The sequence below is a fragment of the Natator depressus genome, chromosome 1 (assembly GCF_965152275.1).
Source record: "Natator depressus isolate rNatDep1 chromosome 1, rNatDep2.hap1, whole genome shotgun sequence".
In the NCBI taxonomy this organism is placed as follows: domain Eukaryota; kingdom Metazoa; phylum Chordata; order Testudines; family Cheloniidae; genus Natator; species Natator depressus.
This window is the reverse complement of record NC_134234.1, coordinates 13,399,707-13,420,734: the sequence shown is the minus strand read 5'-3', so window position 1 is coordinate 13,420,734 and position 21,028 is coordinate 13,399,707. Positions and strand designations below refer to the sequence as shown.

General features: G+C 48.7%; 1 protein-coding gene across 1 annotated transcript in view; it reads left to right on the top strand.

Moving 5' to 3' along the window:
* The first annotated feature begins 314 nt into the window (after window positions 1-314).
* P2RY6 (pyrimidinergic receptor P2Y6) overlaps window positions 315-21,028 on the top strand; it is an 86,266-nt gene continuing 65,552 nt past the window's right edge. The window contains exon 1 of the mRNA XM_074942932.1: window positions 315-377. The gene's annotated coding sequence lies outside the window, so the exon portion shown is untranslated. The remainder of the gene's footprint in view (window positions 378-21,028) is intronic.

Genomic DNA, 21,028 nt, shown 5'->3' with positions numbered 1-21,028 from the left:
CCTGCCCCCCCAAACCCCAGCTGCGTTGCAGGTGCATTGCCACTTCCTCTCCTCCTTTGCGGCTCCCCTCCCAGCGGGACCCGCCAGGCAGGGACCCGCCGCGGGCTGGCGCCGCTCCGCGCTCAGGTGGGCGCGGGTGTGCGAGGGAAGGAGCCGCCTGGCAGCGCCCCAAGGGGGTGGGGTCGGGGCCGCGGGGCCGGGGCAGGCGAGCGGAGGCGGCGGCGGCTGGCGCTGAGAGCGGGGCGGGCGCCGCGCGGAGCGGCCGGGCAGAGCGATCCGCGCCCCAGCGCGGGGTCCCCGGCCCTTCCCAGCCCCAGCGCCGGCCCAGGCTTCCCCTCCGCAGGCGGGGCCCCCCGAGCCAGAGGACGGAGCAGCCGGTGAGTGACCCAGCCCCTCTCTCCGCCTCTCCCCGGGGAGCTGCTCTTTCCGGGGGGCTTGCTGGGGTGGGCGGGCTCCCCGGGGCCGCTCCAGGCGGTCTGAGCGGGGCTGACATGGCCAAAGTCTGCACGCCGCCTTCCCGAAACCAGCCGGGGCAGATCGCAGCGTTAAAGCACCAGCCTCGCCTCCTGCAAAGCTCGAGACACGGGCTTCGCTTTCAGCAGCTGAGTCGTGCCACTCGCATGCTTAAAGTTATCGCCTGGGCAGCTGTCCCTGTGTTCTGGCTTTGCACAGTTGCATATGCTTAGAAGACAGCACCTAGCTCGGGGGGGTCCTGGTGGATACCTGCCCTAGGTATTGTGGTCATACAAATAATACACAATGATAACCACGTAAGCTTTTGCGGGATCAGGGCTACTGGTACAATTTGCCTCTGTCCTGAGCTTGAAGGGGTTGCTGGAGGTAAGAGTGTTTTGTGTTGGTTTGTGTTACTCACATTCAAACAATATCAGCGATAAGGAAAACGAACAATTTCTAAGTCACGTTTTATTCAGCTAACCTTCATTTGTGGTTCATATGCATCAGTATGTTATCGGTTTTCCCCACTTTTTCTCTGATGTAGTTGGCCGGGTTTGCTTTCCTCGTTGCCCATCCGATGGGGGAGTTTTTCTGAGGGTAGCTGTTTAGTGTTGCTGTTTGCAAGAGCGTAGGGCTGGAAGTGACCTCCTGGGTCACGACTCCAGTGTTGGCCATCGCAGGCAACTCCGTCATGTAATCTCGTTCATAAATGATCAAGTTCCATTTTAAAATCAGTTGGGTTGTCTGCCCCCACTGCTCCTAGTGGGCACCTGTTGCAGGTTCTCATTCCTCGGATGGTTAGAATTTCTCATCTCATCTTCTAATTTCTCCTCTAAATTTACTCATGGCCAGGTTCATACCCATTTTTTCTTGTGCCAACACATTCCTTTAGCTAAAGTAGCTCTCTTCCCCCCCTGGTGTTTTACGCCCCTGATTGACCCATTCCATGAATGGGAACAAATATTTACAAGAATCTAGCTGTCTTCAGGATCCTGATCAGTTTCGTGCAGTAAGATCACTTACCTGAGTGTTTGTTAATAATGCTTGCCTCTTACCTAGCACTTTTCAAAGTGCTTTTCAAATATTAATTAATAGTCCGTTAATTTTCAATATCTGCATGTAAGATGTTGCCGGAATCCGTCTAGTAAGTTGGAAGCATTTTCCTATCAGAATATCTTTCCTGACAGTCTCTCTGAAATGGATTTTACTGACTGGCTCTTTCCCTGATTTAACTCTCTCTCGCTTTCTCAAACCGATAGTGAATTTGTTGACACCCTTTGTGTGTGTGATGGCCTGGTCAGATTTTGGCAGGCACTCAAGTTGTTTGGATCAGTGTTGCATTGTTATCAGGATGCAAAAAGAAAAGGAGTACTTGTGGCACCTTAGAGACTAACCAATTTATCTGAGCATAAGCTTTCATGAGCTAGCTCACGAAAGCTCATGCTCAAATAAATTGGTTAGTCTCTAAGGTGCCACAAGTACTCCTTTTCTTTTTGCAAATACAGACTAACACGGTTGTTACTCTGAAACCTATCAGGATGGAGTCTTCTTTGCTAGAGGCAATTCACTGCTGCGGACTTGTCCAGAGAAGTTAAGTTGGCTTGACAAGCATCTGTGTCCTTAGGGGAACTTGTCAGTGTCTTGTAAAACATGCTGGAAAACATGAAGTTATTGCTGTTAATTTAATTATTGCAAATGGGGCTTAAATATAATGGTCGCAGTTCTAGCTGCAGAGCTAAGACCCCTGCAGATCCGCGCAGGGCTCTATGCAGAGCTCAGACTGAGGAACTGGGCTGTGCATTGGGACCTCTGTTGGCATGGCGGGGGGAGAGGAAGGAAGCCCACTCCGTACCCCACAGGCACCTTGGCTGCAGTAGTCCACGATGACTTCTGCATACCCCTTCCCTGATGTAGGCAGGACTGAATAGCATGAGGCAGATGGGAGCAGCCGGGTGCTGAGCTCCTTTGAAAATCTGCCCAGCAGTCATGGATCCACGTGCTTGCTTCCTGCAGGCTGGAGAGAGATGTGGAGTGGTGTGTAGGGGATCTGGAGCCAAGGCACAACGTCCCAGCACCCCTGTAACAAGGGGCTGGCCTGTTCCATGAAACTGGGCTCAGAGCTCCTGTTTGGTCCAGGTACTCCCTGTTTGGGGCAATTAAGAGGGCGGGGCAGAACCTGGGGGTCTATAAGGGACCTGGTGAGAAGGAGACCAGAGTGTTAGCGATGTCGCAGGCAGGAGAGCTGCTACAGAGGGAAGGGGGGTCCTAGGGGAATGCAGGAGAGGAGCAAGAGGGGTTTGCTGGCTGCTGTCCCCAGGCCGGAGAGCCAGGGCTGGAGAGGGCTGAAAGCAGCAGCATCCGCAACAGAAGCAGAGGGAGATGCCAGCTGGCTCTAAGCCAGAGAGCTGTAGCCAAGGGCCTGAGGGGACTGAAGGGAGGGGGAGCAGATGATGGGTGGCAAGTTACCTGCTGCTGTCTCCTTGCTGGAGAGCTGGACCCCCAGGAACAGTGAAGGGAGGATACTCCCAGCAGAGAGGCGGTGGCTGTCCCCTTGGGAAGAGTAGGGTTACGTCCTCGAGCCGAGGTGCTGGCGCAGGATGGGCCAGGGGGCCATGGCCCCACCACTTTTTACCAGCTGTAAGGGCGAGCGACAGGGGAGAGGGGGCAGAGAGGAGCGAGTGGAAGGCAGAGTCTTGGGGGGAAGGGGCAGTGTGGGGGTGGGGAAACGAGGTCACAGTTTTGGGCGCCTGTGGTCCCCCATGTTTAGGGTGGTTCTGCCGCTCCTGCTAGAAGGAGGACTAATAACGAATCCAGGTCTGGCGGAGGACACCAGGAGGTGAGACCGAAGCCATGATTTCAGGGACTACTTGCAGTGGGGTGATATGGCCCATTCTGAGGGACGGCTGCACTGTGTTTGGTTAACAGTTATGTTGATGGACTTGAGAACTTGCTTCCATACAGTTACTGGGGACTCAAATGGGAAACTGAGGCGAGGGCCAATTTTCAGGGCCGCTGTGAGGGGGTGCCGGGGAGGAGGGCAACGTGTGTTGAAGACGACTACGCACATGCTCTTTAGGAGCACACTGGGTCAGGGTGCTCCATGGCCACAGTATCTGCTGGGGTGGGGACCAATATTTGCTCCTCTGAGTATAAACAATGAAGAGATCTTAGAGACTAACCAATTACGGCTGCTACTCTGAAACCTGTCAAAATGAAGGGATCATACTTCAAGTGACTGCATTTCCCAGGGAATGCATCACAAAAATAGGTCATCTAGTCCAGTCCCCTCCTGTGGCAGGACTAAGTATTATCTAGACCATCACTGACAGGTGTTTGTCTAACCTGCTCTTAAAAATCTCCCATGACAGAGATTCCACAACCTCCCTAGATATTTCGTTTAATTGCTTAACTATCTTTACAGTTAGGAATTGAATGATAAAACGCAGTGCACTGGCCAACTGTTGTTTCTTGTTAATCGGTAAAGGCAGAGGGAAGCTAAGGGCCTGATCCTGTGCTCCTCAGACAAGCAGAAGCTTTGAGTTTTGTCTAAGCAAGAAGTGCAGAACTGGGTGCCAATACTGTAAGAAACCAACTATAATTATGTAGAGATGTATGGAAAGAATTAGATGCTGCAGATGTTAGCCACCTAGGGTGACTCTGCAAGCTAGACAACAGTGGTATTCATAGAAGTCAGTAAGATCCAGAGGGTGACTGTCAATTGTATAAATTTGTTCTGCTGTTTAGACCCATACTTGGAAATATTAATGTAATAATACCTAGCTCCTATATGGCACTTCACAAAGGAGCTCAGTATCATTATCCCCATTATACAAATGGAGAAACTGAGGCACAGGAAGATGAAATGACTTGTCCTAGGTCAGCCTGCAGGCTAGTGGCAGAGGCAGGAATAGAACCTAGGGCTCTTTTGTTCCAGTCCAGTGCCCTGTCTGCTAGATGGCATATGAATGGAATCTGGTCAGTGCTTCTGACTAGTGGGAAGGTCCTGTTTCGAAATGAACACAGCTGGTTTTCCAGGGCCTGGCATGGTGGAATGCCAAGGGGTAGATCAACTTGAAAACCAAACCGAGGCCCTGATCCTGCAAGCTCACTGAAGTCAGTGGCTCTGTGCAAGTGCAAGAGTCTGCCATGCACAGGAGCTTGCAGGCTCTAGTGAACTTGTCTTGGGTCTTTCCTGTTCAGTGGATGCAGGGCAGTGGGGCTGCTTCACCAGGATGACTTGAGTCCTGCTCCCTTTAAGATAAAGTTTGTACAGCACTGAGCATGATTGGCCCCTGACCTGGTTGATGATGGGTCCGTGGGTGCTCCAGTGATACACACGTGTGAATCCTAACCTGATCAGTGATTGTGGGTGCACAAGCTTTTACACTGTCTATTGACTTTAAAAATCTAGCAATCCTGCATCTAGACAGTAGTTTAGGGCCTAGTCCCACAAAGTCCAGAGCACTTTCTGGTGCGAAGTGCCTTCAGCTCCCTCTGAAGTGGCTGGTCCTGCACTACTGAAGTCAATGGGTGTTTGCCATTGGCTTCTGTGAGCTCAGGATTGGGCCTGAAAGTTAACAAATGTTGTCGCTGCACAGCATCTTGCAGGATCAAGCCCTGAGATACCTAGACAAGTGAATGCACAAGCCAAGTAAAGTCATAGAGTCCTGTCATTTCCCTCCTTGTTTCTTTGTGCCGGGGAGGGTGGGGGGTGACAGGCCTTCTCTTCTTTGACTCCCCTCACCCCATACAAACCGCGCCATTCTCCATCAGTCCCCAGTGTTTTGGAAAACTGCCCTGCTGAATGGGGCCTGTAGGGAGTGGTGGGGGCCAAGCTGGGAGATGGTCTCTCTGCATCAGACCTTCTGTTAGTGTTGTTAAAACAGACGTTAAGTTTATGAGAATGTGTCTAGTGTTTAGACTTTATTGAAATGCTTGTAAGTTGCTCCATGTATTAATCTCATAACATCTGTATCCAGTATTGTAAGGTTACATTGAGTGTTTGCATTGTAAACCTCTGTAACTGTGTAATTCACCAAACAGGAAAGAAGCATTAATGAATGTAAAATGCTGGCTTGCTACAGAAGGTGTTAGGTCTTGCGCACCAAGAAGGCCCATTGAAACCCAACGAGCTGTGGTGAAACAAAGAACAAAAGATTTTGTTAATTGCTCTCCCCATGAAGAGGAGATGTGCACGAGGACTCGTCCCATCAGCTTGATCTCTGGGGGAAAGGAATAAAGATCCCTGACAAGAAGAAACTATCTCTATGCTGCTTGGACTTTGAGAGGGCAAGATTTCTAAGCATAAGGAAGGGATCCCCAGCTGCTTAGCCCGGGTTAGCCCTAGGGGACATATAGCTACCTTTTGGAACTTAATACTGAACTCTTTTGCGTGTGTCTGTTTACCTGCTTTAACCTTGTAAACCCTCATTTCTTGTTCTTAGTTAATCTTCAGTTAGTTTATAATTGGATTGGCTACCAGCCTTGTCTTTGGTGTAGGATCTAAGGTGTAAGTGACCAGGGGTAAGTGACTGGAAGTAACCTGAATATTATTGTGATTTTTGGTGTAAGGGACCATCTATCACAAAGGCAAGCTTACCTGGGTGACAAGATGTGGCCTGCTAAACCCAGGGTTGTGAGTTCAATCCTTGAGGGGGCCGTTTAGGGATTTGGGACAAAAATTGGGGATCGGTCCTGCTTTGAGCAGGGGGGTGGACTAGATGACCTCCTGAGGTCCCTTCCAGCCCTGGTATTCTATGTACTGGAGTACCCAAGAGGACTGTCTGTGACTCCACGTTCAGGCTGTTGTAGTCCTTGAGGAGTTCACACTTGATACTTGGTTGGTGAAATCTAAGTTTTGAATTCACAACCAGTTTGGGGTCTGTGCCCTGCTTCTTAACAGGAGCACCAGCATCAGGGCAGACTGAGTGTGAGCCACTCCCGGCAGCTTGACGTCACACAGATGTCCAGAGATGCATTCTGACCGCAGAGTATCCACTTCATTGGTTGAGCCCTTGACCTCTATCCTCCCAGGAACTCACTGCAAATTTACATGCATTATTTCCTGGAATTACTTACTGGGGAGGGGAGGAGATGGGATGGCTTGAGCCACAGACAACAAAGGATGGATACTTAATGACTACAGGGAGAATACAAAAGGGAACGGGGGATCCTCTTATTAACTTCCTATTGTCCAAGTCCAGGGTTATCTAATAACAATATCTAGCTCTTACATAGCATGATGCATCGGTAGCTCTCAAAGCTCTTTAAAAAGAAGGTCACTATCATTTTAGCAATGGGGAAACTGAGGCACAGAGTGATAGGCGCATAGAACTATAGGATTAGAAGGTTTTCATCTAGTCTAACCCCCTGCGAAGATGCAGGATTGTTGTGTCTAAACCATGCAAGACAAGCAGCTATCCAGCCTCCTTTTGAAAACCTGCAGTGAAGGAGCTACGGCAAGCGATTTAACCAAGCTCACCCAGCAGGTCAGCAGCAGCGTCAGGAATAGAACCCAGGCCTCCTGAGTGACGGCTGAGTGCTCTGTCCACTCAGGAATACTGTCTCTCGATGCAATTATTCATCCAGTACAGTCTAAACAAAGAAACTAAACTGGATTTAGGCGCCCTTAGTGCTGGAGGAGTTTTATAAATAGTGGCTGGCTATTGTCAACTAAACCAGCAAGGAAATGTATGTTCTCCCACATTCGAAGAACAATACAAACTTTTTAGAGGCTGTATTTTACTGGAAATGCCAAATTTAGGTGCATCAGAATCTGTTCTCCAGTAAAATCCGATTTGTACAGCTGGGTTGAGGGTGGAGGCTGAGGGAGGGCAATATAATTCTTAATTTTTGTAATCTAATACCAAGTCTAAGGGGGTGGATGAATTCTAGAAAATAGTAATGTGCAAGACTGTGTGTGTAGTTCACTCCAGTGGGTATGACCTGAACACCTGCATTACAATGCCATCCAAATACAGTTAGATGCAGTTTGTTGGCAATTTCAACTAACCTGAGTGTTGTAGGGTTTTGTCAACCTTTATTTAAAGGTGACCAGGAAAGGAAAATAAAGTTGGATTCTCCTTTTCTGCTTCTTTTGATTATACAAGGAAGTCTTGACTTTATTAATAGAAGAAGCTTATTTTTCTGTCTAAGGTACTTGAGTGGCCCCCCGTTACTGTAGTGTTGGAGCACCTCACAATCTTTTAATGTGTTTATCCTGGCAACACTCCTATGAGAGACAAAAGTGCTGTGATCTCCATATCCAGATGGGGACCTGAGGCCCAGAGAGATTGTGACTTGCCTGAGTCACTTAGGACGTCAGGGGTAGAGCAGGGAATTGAACCGAGGTCTTGCAGTCCTAGCCCAGTACCCTCCCCACTGGATCATCCTTCCTTTTCTGCTTGGCTTTTTTATATCATTTTCTTTTCCTTATAAATATCAGGAATATTGAGTTTTGTCTTCCCCGTATCCACTGGAGGTCTCCGTGGGAGCGTGGAGAACTGTATGGGGACCTTTCTCAGGCCTTAGCTGTAGCAGCAAAGCAAGTGGTTGAATTTTTAACAGAGACATGCTCTCCTTATGGGGCCAAGCGTTGGAGTAGAAATGGAGGTTAAGCAAAGTAACAAAGGCATTTAAACAGGCTGACTAAAGTATCCCTTCCCTTCTCAGTTGCTCGGTTTTCACTTCCTTAGTACTTGTTATAAACCTCCTAGTTCTCTAGTCATCCATAGAGGTATCCAGGAAAAAAACCAGGGAAGGCAAGACCTGAAGTTCTAATATTTAAAAACAAAACAAAAAACAAACAGTTTTTTTTTTTTGAGGGGTGGGGAGACAGCTCTACTCTACAGACGATCTTTATGCAGCAAAAAAATGGCCACAAACTCCAAAGAACCATATCCCCGTTTGCAGGTCACCTACTTGCCCAGCTAAACTTGCACCCTTGGTGGGATTCTGCTGCCGTCAGCGTAAGTGAAGGGTGTGCTCTGTAGAATTGTAAAATTGAAACCACTTTTTGAGAACCAACCTGAGCTCACTTCTCAGAATGGATGGGGAATTTCCAATACTTTGTGCGTGTGTGTCTCTCTCTCTCTCTGGGTTGTTTTTCTGCATCTCCTGTATCATAGACATTCAACTGGTTTGACTGGTTTAATGGCACAGTCCCCATGTAATCAAGACAGCAGAAGCTGAGGGACGGGATTGCTCTGGGGAATGGCAACAGGTTAGGAATCTCCTCCCCATTTAAATCAACAGTTTCAGTCCAGGCCAAGCTCTCAGTTTTGCAGAGCCAATGGGACTGTTCTTGGCAGTGAGGGTCCATGCTTGCAGATGCTTCTGCAGGATCAGGAAGATAGTGACTGCAAGAAGTTACCATCTGACAGCTGTTCTGTGTCCTATGTGAGCTGAATAGGCAGATCTTGGAACAGTTCCTGTTGGACAAGTGTCCACACACCACAGAAATCACACCCCTTCCCCCGAGTACCTGGTGGGAGCTTCTGGGAAAGGCAATTGGATGCATCTGTATTAAAGGGTTTGCTTACCACGGACTTAAGTGCTGTCAGATGCACAAAGAAGGCAGCCACTGCAATGAGAGAACCTGCATTCCCTCTTCATGCATCCCTCTGTCAGCAAAGGGAGACGGGCTGCCCAGGTCTGACAGGTCTGACAGTGTTGTCGTAGCTGTGTTCTGAGTGAGACAAGGTGGGTGAGATAATATCTTTCGTGGGGCCAATTTCTGTGGGTCGAGGCAGTGTGAAAGCTGGTCTCTTTCACCCACAGAAGTTGGTCCCATCAAAGATATTCCCTCCCCCTCGTTGTCTCTCCAGGGTCTGACTGTTCAGTACCTAGTGGTAAAGCGATGGTCGTGGCGAGCACAAGGCAACGCGTTGCTGGGAAGAGTTGCTCAGTAGCGTTTGAGGAGCAATTTCTGCACAGCTAGAAAAGATAAACAAAGGAGACTTCCTCTGGTTTCTATCCCCGCGTCAGTTTCCTGATTCTGCCACAATCCAACCCCAGTCTGGGGGCCTGGAACTATTTGCCATCATAGCTTCCGCATATACAGCCGAATCTCAGCCCCGGCACACAGCCCGTGCAAACAGGCTGGAGCAAAGCGGGGTTGGGAGAAACACAAACCTCCCTTCCAGGCTCAGTAGGCCCTAGAAAGGAAGGCCGGTCCAGCGGCTGAGGTGCTAGCCTAGGATTGGGGAGAAATTAGTTGAGTCCCCTACTCTGCCGCAGACTTCTTATGTGACGTTGGGCAAGTCACTTAGGGTCTGTCTACTCTGCAGTTAGGCATCCACGGCTGGCCTGTGCCAGCTGACTCAGGCTTGTGCAGCATGAGCTAAGGGGCTCTTTAATTGCAGCGTAGGACTCGGGCTGGAGCCTGGGCTCTAGGACCTTGCAAGGTGGGAGGGTCACTCTGAGCCCGAACAGCTACACCACAGTTCAACAGCTCCTTAGCCCGAGTCAGCTGGCATGGGCCACCCATGGGTGTGTGACTGCAGCATAGACCTACTCTAAGTCTCTCTGAGCCTCAGTTCCCCATCTGTACTCTGGGGACAATAGTGCTGCCCTACCTCACAGGGGTGTTGTGAGAATAAATACACTGACAAGTGTGAGGAGCTCAGATACTATGATAATGGAGACCCTGTAAGTACCTTAGCTAGCTGCTACCTGTGGGGGAGTTTGGCCAATGGGTAGAGCTGGTTGGGAAATCCTGGGTTTGCCCCCTTGAAAAATGTTGATGAAAATGTGGTTTCCCACCCACCCCCCACCCCATCACAATTGGTCTCTGAACCCTTTTTGAAATGTGTTGCTTGGAGCAAATCACATGTCGCCTGGTTTTCCAGAGGTGCTGATTGCTCCCAGCTCCCACCAAGGCTAATGGGAGATGTGGAGAATCAGAACCTTTGGGAACTTCATTGATTTCCAGAGTCCATTCCACCATGTGTGAAACAGACACAGTGATGCTCTCCTCCCTGAGATGTGGTGTTGTGAAGCTGGATTACTCGGCTGATGTTTGTAAAGATCTTTTGAGATTAAAGGGGCTTCTTAATGGCCATAAAGGAGCAATTGGTCCCCACATAAAATAAACATTCCCCTTTGGGTGTTGAAAAGTCGATCTTTTGTGGTTATTCCATTTCTGCTTGAACTACCAAGCCGTGAACAGTAAAGGAAATAGGGACAAAGGGAAAAGAAAACAGGAAGGGTGACCAAAGAGGAGCTCTTGGGAAAGCGAAATCTGTCCCCCAAACTCGCCTTGCTGTGATGCTTGCAGACCACTCCAAACTGATTGCAGAGCTGGCATGGTGTGACTGCTGCTTATCATGCTGATCATAGACTCCTAGGGCTGGAAGGGACCTCGAGAGGTCACCAAGTCCAGCTTCCTGTGCTGAGCCAGGACAAATAGACCACCTCAGACAGGTGTTTGTCTAACCTGTTCTTAAAAACCTCCAGTGATGGGGATCTGACAGCCTCCCTTGGAAGCCTAATGCAGAACTTAAAATCACCCTTTTAGTTAGAAAGTTTTTCCTAACATCCAACCTAAATCACCCTTGCTATAGATGAAGACATTTACTTCTTGTTCTAACTTCGGTGCACATGGAGAACAATGGATCACCAACCTCTTTATAACAGCCCTTAACAGATTTGAGGACTGTTTGCAGGTCCCCCTCAGTCTACTTTCTCAAGGCTAAACATGCCAAGTTTTTTTTTTTTTTAACCTCTCTTCATAGGTCAGGTTTTCTAAACCTTTTATCATTTTTGTTGCTTTTCTCTAGACTTTCTCCAATTTACCCACATCTTTCCTAAAGTAGGGCACCCAGAGCTGGACACATTACTTCAGCCCAGTCCTCACCAGTGCCGAGTAGAACGGAACAATTACCTTCCACGTCTTACATATGACATTCCTGTTAATATGCCCGAAAATGATATTAGCCATGTTCACAACTGCATCACATTGTCTCATATTCAATTTGTGATCCACTGTAACCCCCAGCTGTGCTTTGCATTTATCTTTATTGAATTTCATCTTGTTGATTTCAGGCGAATTCTTCAATTTATCAAAGTCATTTTGAGTTCTAATCCTGTCCTCCTGAGTGCTTGCAGCCCCTCTCTCTGTGTGTGTCGCAAATTTCATAAGCATATTCTCCATTCCATTATCCGAGTCATTGAAGAAATATTGAAATGGTACGATGAGCATGGTACAAATGTATCGTAATCATCGTGCTGTTACCTTGGACTCGCCCCACCTGTCTGTATCCACCGGTTGTCTCATCTTATTATACTTAGATTGTAAACTCTTTGGGGTAGGGTCCGTCTTTTGAGAGTCCAGAGGAGAGCAACAATAGGGCCCAGATCCCTGAGTGTGGCCTCTGGGCACTACCTTAATACACACATCAATGAGGCCCGCTTTATAGATGGAGCACTTTGGCCCAGAGAGATTAAGTGACTTGCCCAAAGTCCGACAGGAGCCTGTGGCAGAGCCAGGAACAGAATTCTCTACTTTTCAGTGGCCTCTAAAGAGGGGATACTCTTTGTATGACAGTATCACTGTGTATAATGTCTACTAGGGTGCACCTATGCTACAGCCAAGATCTGAGGTGTGTTGGGATCTCGGTGTTATTCAGATGTAGAATCTGGACACTGTGATGCTAGGCCTGAATATCGAGGTTCTATGTAGATGATTTACAGGACTGATTATTTCTGGCTTTCCAAAAGTGCTGCAGGCATCTCAATGGACACCAAGAAGGACACGGTCTGCGTCCTGGCGATCTTGCAGCCTCGGTTTGGACACAAGTGAGGGTCATTAAGAAACACAGGATGGGACAAGGGTTACAATGATCAGGACTGCATGGTTTCCTCGGAAGACTGGGCCATGTGGTGGTTCAGATAAGTTAGATTTATTATTAACTTCTGGTGGGCGACATGTCCCTATTGAATGTTTTGGAGGGATTTCAGTTTACAAGAGCTTTGGAGAAGGGCGTTTCAGGGACGCCGTCACTGTGGGAACAGGAACTAGGCCTGATTTTCAGACGTATTGAGTACTCAGGAGAATTCCTGCTCAAGTCAGTGGGAGCTGCGAGTGTACAGCCCCTCTGAAAATCACACCCACTGAGGCAGGAGAAATAGGGGACATTGGGGGTGGATCAGAGGAGGCAGGGATGAGAACGGAGACAGCGCTGGGGATCCAGGTCTGGCCATAAATTGTGTCCGATGCTGATCCCAAACACAATGAAATTTTAGCTCCTGTTTGCTGGGCACAGTGATTCCACTCAGCTTCTCACACTGAGCTATTCAGACTGGAAAGAAAGAACAATGTCGCTGGGCAAAATTACAGTGGGCGTCTGCTGTGTGAACTGCACTGGGCAGCGTCTAGCCGTAAACAGCAGCAAGGTGTCCGTGCGCTATTCCAGTAGCGAGTGGGAGGGGTGAGATGCCAAGAGGAGCGAAAGAGGGTGGCATTTTTACAGGGCTGCATAACTAGGTCAATAACTGGCACTGCTATGGCCCCATGGTGGGATGGTGCCAGCGAGGGCACGTAGCAGATAGTGTTAAGCAGCTTAATCCAGTTAAAAGTTAAGCACTTTTTTACTGCAAAAGAGCAGCTCTTGACAAACCCATTAATAGCTTGCAAAGCCCTCTGCAGTAGGGACTCCTGCCGAAGTCAGTGGAAGTTCTGCATGTCAGGGACTTGTAGGGTTGAGACCATGTTTTGTTTCTTCATTTAAATACACAGGGCCACATCCTCTGTGGTGTAAATCAGTGTCACTCCAGTGAAGTGAATGAAACGACTTTGATTTAGATCAGCAGAGGATCTGGCTTTTGAAGGGTTTGGGAAAGGCTTAACTGAGACAGCCACAGAGATCAGCGTTTACAGCAGGGGATCTGGGACTAGGAGCCTTGGGTTCTCTTCCTGGCTGTGATACTGACTTGCTGTGTGGTCTCAGGCAAGCCTCGTCTGTGTGCCTCCATTTTCAAAGGGGAGATGGTGATGCTTAGCTGCCATACAGTGAGGTTTGCTGCATCTAATGGCTATTTGCAGAGCTCTTTGGGATCCCAAGCTGAGAGCGAAATGTTTATTATTATTACGTGTTAACAGTGATTACTGCGTTTCTAAATAATAGTCCCAGGAGGTTGGAGAATTAGAAGCCACTCAGGAAGAGAAGTTTGTTTCCACTCAATTTAGTAAGAAAACACAAGTGGTATTTTCTGTTTTCATTGAGAATTCAATGGAGCAGCCACAAAGCTTTTATCCGTCCCTGGGAAGCGGGGGGAGTGAAACCGGTGCTCGGCTAAATGACTCAGAATTCTGTGCCTTGTAAGGTCTTTGGGGCAGGGACTGTGGTTTTTGTTCAATGTTTGTACAGCGCCTAGTTCAGTGAGACCCTGGTCCATGCGTGGGACTGCTAGATGCTGTTGCAACACAAACAATTAACAATAACACAGGTGCCACTGCAGCAAACGCTCATTGTCCGACGGCTGTTACTAGTCCGATAACAATCATTGAGGGAAGTTAAGGGTCCATGGGCCCAGCTCAAAGCCACTGTCTCATTCCGCTCGTGACTGGCACATGGAAATCTCCAGCTGAGGAAAACCACAGGTTCTGCAATTGTAAATCTCTGGCATTTTTGCTCTTCTGCAGAATCTCAGCCGTCACTTGGGAGCATGCAAGGGATGTGGGCAGGGAGGTATGTATAGGGCCTGATCTCCCTCTTCCCCCTGCCCCCGGGCTCTCCATCGTTATCACTGACTTGAGTGCAGTGGCTCCTGGCTTACAGCGCCGTGAGCGAAAGGAGGGTCAGGCCCATTGTGTGCAGCTTTTTTTTTTTTTTTTGGTCTTCCTGCTGTGCTCATTTCTCTCTCCCAATCTAAACAGACCCGTGTACTCCTGACTTGCTAACTCAGCCTGTCAGGAAATTATGCACAGGGCAAGGAGGGGCCATTTCCCCAGTCCGTGCTGTCCAGTAGGAGCCCCCACCACCTGCGGACTGGCCATGAGCAGACACTTCCAGGCAGAGAAGAGGTTGTTTCCCAGTCTGCCTTTGCTCGGTAGCAGAGAATTTCCTTCCCCATCCTCTAATCTTCCAGGCAGGGGAAGAGTCCCTCCCCGCCGGCCCACCAGCATCCTGTTGATGTGTCTAATCAGGTTCATGTCTGGCTTTGCAGTAGACTTTAGAGGAATGTGGGGATTTGGAGGTGGGGTGGGAAGGGAGTTGATGATGGTTACAGGCAGTTAAAGTAAAGGGGCGAGCAGGTAGGAAGCCTGAGACGTCGTTACATTGGGTGAAAATGAGGGAGGGAGGAAGATGGTGGTGGGGGTCTCTCAAACTGGAAAGGGGGTGGAATAATAAAGGGTTAAATACTCGCCCTTCACAACCTCCTTTGTCAGTCTGGTCTGTTATTTGCTTGGGTTGTGCAAGCCCTTTTGGGCAGGGACCCTGGCTCTCTTTCTCAGTCCCACCTTGGCCAGGCATCCATCCTTTATGCTGTCACGTCCCTCTGGAGTTTGGAGCATGGTCCCAGGGCCGTTTGAGATTGCCTTTGTTTGAATGGCTAACTCCAAGATCCCTCCTTGGCCATCATCGCTTCTGGTCCCGTGTTCCCCTCGGGTTACTGGGCGTGTCGCTCAGCAGCGGGGTGGGCTGGATGCTTAGGGTGCCTGCAGTCCAGGATTTTAACTCCAGCCCGCGCCTGGGCACAGGTGTAAATGACAACACAGGGTGCGAGTATGACCCACCCCCGACTCAGGGTGACATGCTGGCCCCCTCGAGCAGTGGGGGCCATATGTAGCCGTTGATGAGGTGGCTACAGCAGAGCTGGCTCTCTTAGCGCCCGTGGTAGCGCTTGCTTTTAGATCCAGACGTCCCAGGTTCGGTCCCAGGTGCCGATGACCCACCTGGAGTATTTCATTGCCTAGGCAGGAATTTGAGCTGGAGAGACTTGCCCGCAGAGCCGGGGCGGGGAGCTGCAGCCACCTGAGGAAGGTAGGAGGCAGCCCCGGCTGCGTAGGGGCTAGAGCAGATGATGACTCGGCGCCTCCCCGACTCTCCTGTTCACAGCAATCGGACTTTGGGTGTCCAATCAGTAGATCTGACTAGACACTGTCAGGTCCCCTTTTCAACCGGACTTTCCAGTCGAAAACCAGGCATCTGGCGGCCCCTACTGCTGGTGGATAATTGAGGGCTCAGCAGAGGCCTGTGGCATATGGCTGACATTACCCTTGTTTGCAAGGGTGCAGCTCCCAGCAAAGTTTCATGCATGGAGCCAGCAGGGTATTGGGCCTGTAGTCCGGCTGTCAGGTTCAGTACCAGCAGAATCGTCCCTGCAGCTGGCATTCGCCTCTGCTATCCTGCCCTTGCTCAGGAGGTTTTATTTTGCTGGTCAGTTCTCTGGTTACTTTTGGCAGGGCAGTAGCAGACGACGTGCTGTGCCCCTCTAGTTCACAGCGAGTAGCGTAACCTGTTGGAGGGAGGGAATTCTTAGAGACCTGGTGGCCAATGCTCTGTGCTGGGGTTTCCCTTTCATGCCATGAAGCAGACTGCATTCCGAGCGCTAGACTGTCTCTTACGGCTTGTCCACACGATACCGCAGGCCAGATTACGGGGGTGTGAACTGTAGAGCACTCTAACTGCCCCGTGTAGACGCTGCTGGCACGAACTGAAAGGTACCTAGTTCACTTTGGTGCAGTCCCGTTTCAAACAGGGCTACGTCAACCTGCACTAGGTACAGATTTACTTGTAAACGCTCTGAAAACTCATTCTGTATGCAAAGAGTGAGTGCTGCGAGTCGCGGGAGGATACGGTGCATTTTTCATATGTAACGAAGAGATTGAATCCCTGCTTTTAGTGCCAAATGGAACTCAGCTTCATCTCTGGAGGCATGACGTGCACCTGCATAAGAAGAGCTTATTCACTCAGAAGGATCCCAGTGTACTTAGTATGGACACAGGAATCCTCTTACTCGCCCCCAATGTGCAGCTACCTCTGGGGAGCAGCACAGCACCTGTTCCAATGGCAGCAACATTACACAAGAGTTTAGAACAGGAAGTAAAGAATAACCACATTCAGCTGAAACTGCAGAGGGATTTCAGGTAGCGGAATGAAAATAAACAGCAGTATGAGAAGAATGTATTAAGTGACAAATCCCTGGGCTTCTCTCTGCCTCATGAGATTGAATATTGAACTGGACTTAGTACAGGACGATAGTCCCTGGCGTGTCTTTCAGCCTGACGGACTTTTGAATGTGGAGGCAGATGAGTAAACCTGAGCCATTTGTTTTCCGTTTCTTGTGGCCGCGAGGATGTTCTGTGGACTCTGAGGCATGTATTAAATCAGTGGTTCTCCAACTTTTGTACTGGTTTTTAGGGGGAGGGATAGCTCAATGGTTTGAGCATTGGTCTGCTAAACCCAGGGTTGTGAGTTCAATCCTTGAGGTGGGCCATTTAGGGATCTGGGGCAAAAATTGGGGATTGGTCCTGCTTTGAGCAGGGGGTTGCACTAGATGACCTTCTCAGATCCCTTCCAATCCTGATATTCTGTGGTGACCCCTTTCACATAGCAAGCCTCTGAGTGCAACCCCCTTATAAATTAAAAACACTTTTTAAAATATATTTAACACCATTATAAATGCTGGAGGCAAAGCGGGGTTTGGGGTGGAGGCTGAGAGCTCACGACCCCCCACGTAATAACCTCGTTACCCCCTGAGGGGTCCCGACCCCCAGTTTGAGAACCCCGGATTAAATGAATTCCTTCTCTAAGGACCAGTTATTCTCCTTATTCGTGTGGCCCTGTAGTTAGATCTCCAGATCCCCTGAATGCAATCTTACAGCTGGGGTTGTTTGTTTATTTTAGGAGCTGCTTTGAGAGGAAAGCAGGGCTGTATTTAATGGGCCGTGCCAGAGCTCGGTGATCAGACATACAGTACCTTGGCCTCCTTTCCAGCCTAGATGGTGTAATTTCATTAATTTTTTCAGTGCAGTCAGGACACTGATCCCGGACTGCCCTAAACTCGCGCTGACATCGCAGGCAGATAAGGGAGCTTAGCACGTTGCAGTATTGGGCTCTTACCTCATTATTTGTAAATTTGTCTCACTAAAAGGCACACAATCAATTGACCAAATTAGGTTCAAAAGTACATGGAGTATGTGTGTAGGGGATGGCTACAAAACCTAATATTAATAGAAATGAGTGGGGGTGGGGGGAGTTATCTGTCACTGGGAAAGTTTGGGTGGGGGGGATGTTTTTGTTTTGTTTTTAAAGAAGAACTAATTGCACTCTCTTGCAATGGTTGGAAACCCATCACAGCAACCTTAGGGGTTGCCTTAACCACAGAACCATGGGATAGCTGCCAGATTTTCCCAGAATGCACGCATACAAAAGCAGTCAGGCAGCGTGGTAGGTGTGGACATACAAACTTGGCTGACCTATGGCTGTGTCATGGGGAAGGGAAAAACAGGTGTGTCAACAGAGCTTATTATTATTATTTATTATGTGTATTGTGGAAGTGCCTATAAGCCCCAGTCTTGGGTCAGGACCCCATTGTGCTAGGCGCTGCACAGACACAGAACAAAAAGACCAAGTCAGGCAAGTGTCACAAACTGTACTTCAAAGCTGAGATTTTCAAAGCTGCCTAGTGGACTCAGCTGCCCCAAAGCCATTAATCATAATGAGAATTAGGCATCCATATCCCTTTGACAGCTTTGAAGCTCTCAACCATAGCATAGGTGTGACCCACTGCTGTGTGTTACAGGGACTTCTCTGTGCCCAATCCACCAAGGATATAAGGCTGGTACAGCCTCAGCTAAGGAGCCCGAGTCTTTAGCTCAATCTGCTACAGCTGGAACCAGTGCTTTTAGCTCTGGAGGTCCCAGGCGTGTCAGCCAACATGGCGGGCGTCCCACGTGCCTGGCCTTGGCTGTGTTCTGGTGGCTCATTATGGTGTGTGCACGCAAACTGTAGACTCTCACCCCAAAACGATAATGTTCCCCTTCCTGAGCTGGCCGATTGGTCGTTCTGCTAAAAGGCCATTATAAAATGTAGGACGCTTTTCTTTTTTCCTAGCCTTAAAATTTTTTTTTAAGAATTAGTCTGATTGCAATGTTTATTTTTGATTTCTCTGCTCTTGGCTGGCTCTGGAATCCTCGGCCTGAACTCTCTCGGGAGCTCAGCCCAAGGGGTTGGGGTGGGCCAAAGATGGCCTCTCAAATTGTGGCCCCCGCCAGGGGCTGCTGTGAGCAACATGCCTGGGCTACTCCATCAGCTCTGAATAGGCAGAGCCAAATCCGCTCTCGACCTACTCAAGAGAGTTAAGTCCCAGGCAGACTGCAAAGAGCTACAAAAGGATCTCTCAAAACTGGGTGACTGGGCAACAAAATGGCAGATGAAACTCAATGTTGATAAATGCAGAGTAATGCACATTGGAAAACATAATCCCAACTATACATATAAAATGATGGGGTCTAAATTAGCTGCTACCAGGCAAGAAAGAGATCTTGGAGTCATTGTGGAGAGTTCTCTGAAAACATCCACTCAATGTGCAGAGGCCGTCAAAAAAAGCGAACAGAATGTTGGGAATCATTAAGGGATAGATAAGAAGACAGAAAATATCATATCGCCTCTATATAAATCCCTGGTACGCTCACATCTTGAATACTGCGTGCAGATGTGGTCGCCCCATCTCAAAAAAGATATATTGGAATTGACAAAGGTTCAGAAAAGGGCAATAAAAATTATTAGGGAGATGGAACAGCTTCTGTATGAGGAGAGATTAATAAGACTGGGACCTTTCAGCTTGGAAAAGAGACGACTAAGGGGGGATATGATAGAGATCTATAAAATCATGACTGGTGTGGAGAAAGTAAATAAGGAAGTGTTATTTACTCCTTCTCCTAACAGAAGAAGTAGAGGTCACCAAATGAAATTAATAGATGGCAGGTTTAAAACAAACAAAAGGAAGTATTTTTTTCATACAACCCACAGTCAGTCTGTGGTTCTCTTTGCCAGAGGATGTTGTGAAGGCCAAGACTATAACAGGGTTCAAAAAAGAACTAGATAAGTTCATGGAGAATAGGTCCATCAATGGCTATTAGCCAGGATGGGCAGGGATGGTGTCCCTAGCTTCTGTTTGCCAGAAGCTGGGAATGGGTGACAGGGAATGGATCACTTGATGATCACCTGTTCTGTTCATTCCCTCTGAAGCACCTGGCATTGGCCACTGTCGGAAGACAGGGTACTGGGCTAGATGCACTTTGGTCTGACCCAGTATGGCTGCTCTTATGTTCTTATGACCTCGCCACTCCCCCAGCATGACCCTGTGCCAGGGGCTGTGCATGGGATCAGCCAAGGGCCTTTACCCTGGCCCCATGCTTCCCAAAGGGACTGTCCAGGATCAGAGGTATTCCCCAGGAGGTGGTTAAGCAGCTAAGGGACTGCATCGGAGGCTAGAATTGGGCCCCAGGTCTGAGGTTTGCATGGCTCAAAAGGCTTAGGAGTCTGTGTGCTGCATCAGCTACTATGAGTACGTTTGCAAGCATTTTGATATGAATCCTTCAAGCCTTTTTCCATTCCTCGTTTGCCATCATCAGCCCTAAAAGCAGCTTATCTATGGTAGGTAACAAACGAGTAATGGTAGCACACAGGGCCATATGCTCGTAGGCAGTCTTGCAAGATGTGATAAATACCCAGGCTCAGTGTCTTGTGCCAGGGGAAGGCAGATGCTTGGCATGATACCACACCAGTCTCTGGATCAGACTTGCCAATGCACTGATGGAGCGAGGCTTTAGCTGAATATGAGCAAGAAGCTGTGGATTGTGCAGGGGGGAGGTTCTGTTTCTTGCCCACAGGGTGTCTTATTTTGTTTGTTTGTTTTTTAATCAATAAAATGATGCCATCTCTTTTTTTTTAAATCCTGATCTGTTGGTGTATTTAAAAAGGCTGTCGTGTCAAAATGAACACGATTCCCATGTCACTGTACCAAGATGGCTCCGCTCCATTCTGGAGGGACCATTTCTAGGACTGAGCAGGAAATTTAGTTTCCATTCATTTGTCTAGCAGTCGGATTACAGGTCTGGGACCCGAGAATTCCAACTGCTAATCCTATGCCTAACACCAACTCTTTCCCGTTATCTGGGGCCTAGTCCAAATGGGAGCTTTGTTGTTGATTTCAATGGCAGCAGCATTGTGACGTTTATCTGTCTCTGTTTCCCCCCCTCCCCCACTGTACAAATCTTTTCCATCAAGGTTCTTTCGCTTGTGCCCGTCACCATTATATCAAGATGCCTGGGAAATAGCCCATTGCTGGGTGAAGTGACTTCCAGGCGTGGCTTGTAGTGTTCTGAGGATGAAAAGCTAGGGTAGACAGCCAGTCTTGATTTAAAGACTTCAAGTGATAGAGAATCCACAGCGTCCCCCGGTAGCTTGTGCCAATGATTAATGACCCTCCGTGTTAAAAATGTGCATCTTATTTATAGTCTATAGTGTACTTATCTTATACTCATTATTCTGTCTCCCCACCCCTGCCCCTCTGGGAAGTGCTAGTGGTGTGTATTTGTTCACTAGACCAACCACGCATTTCA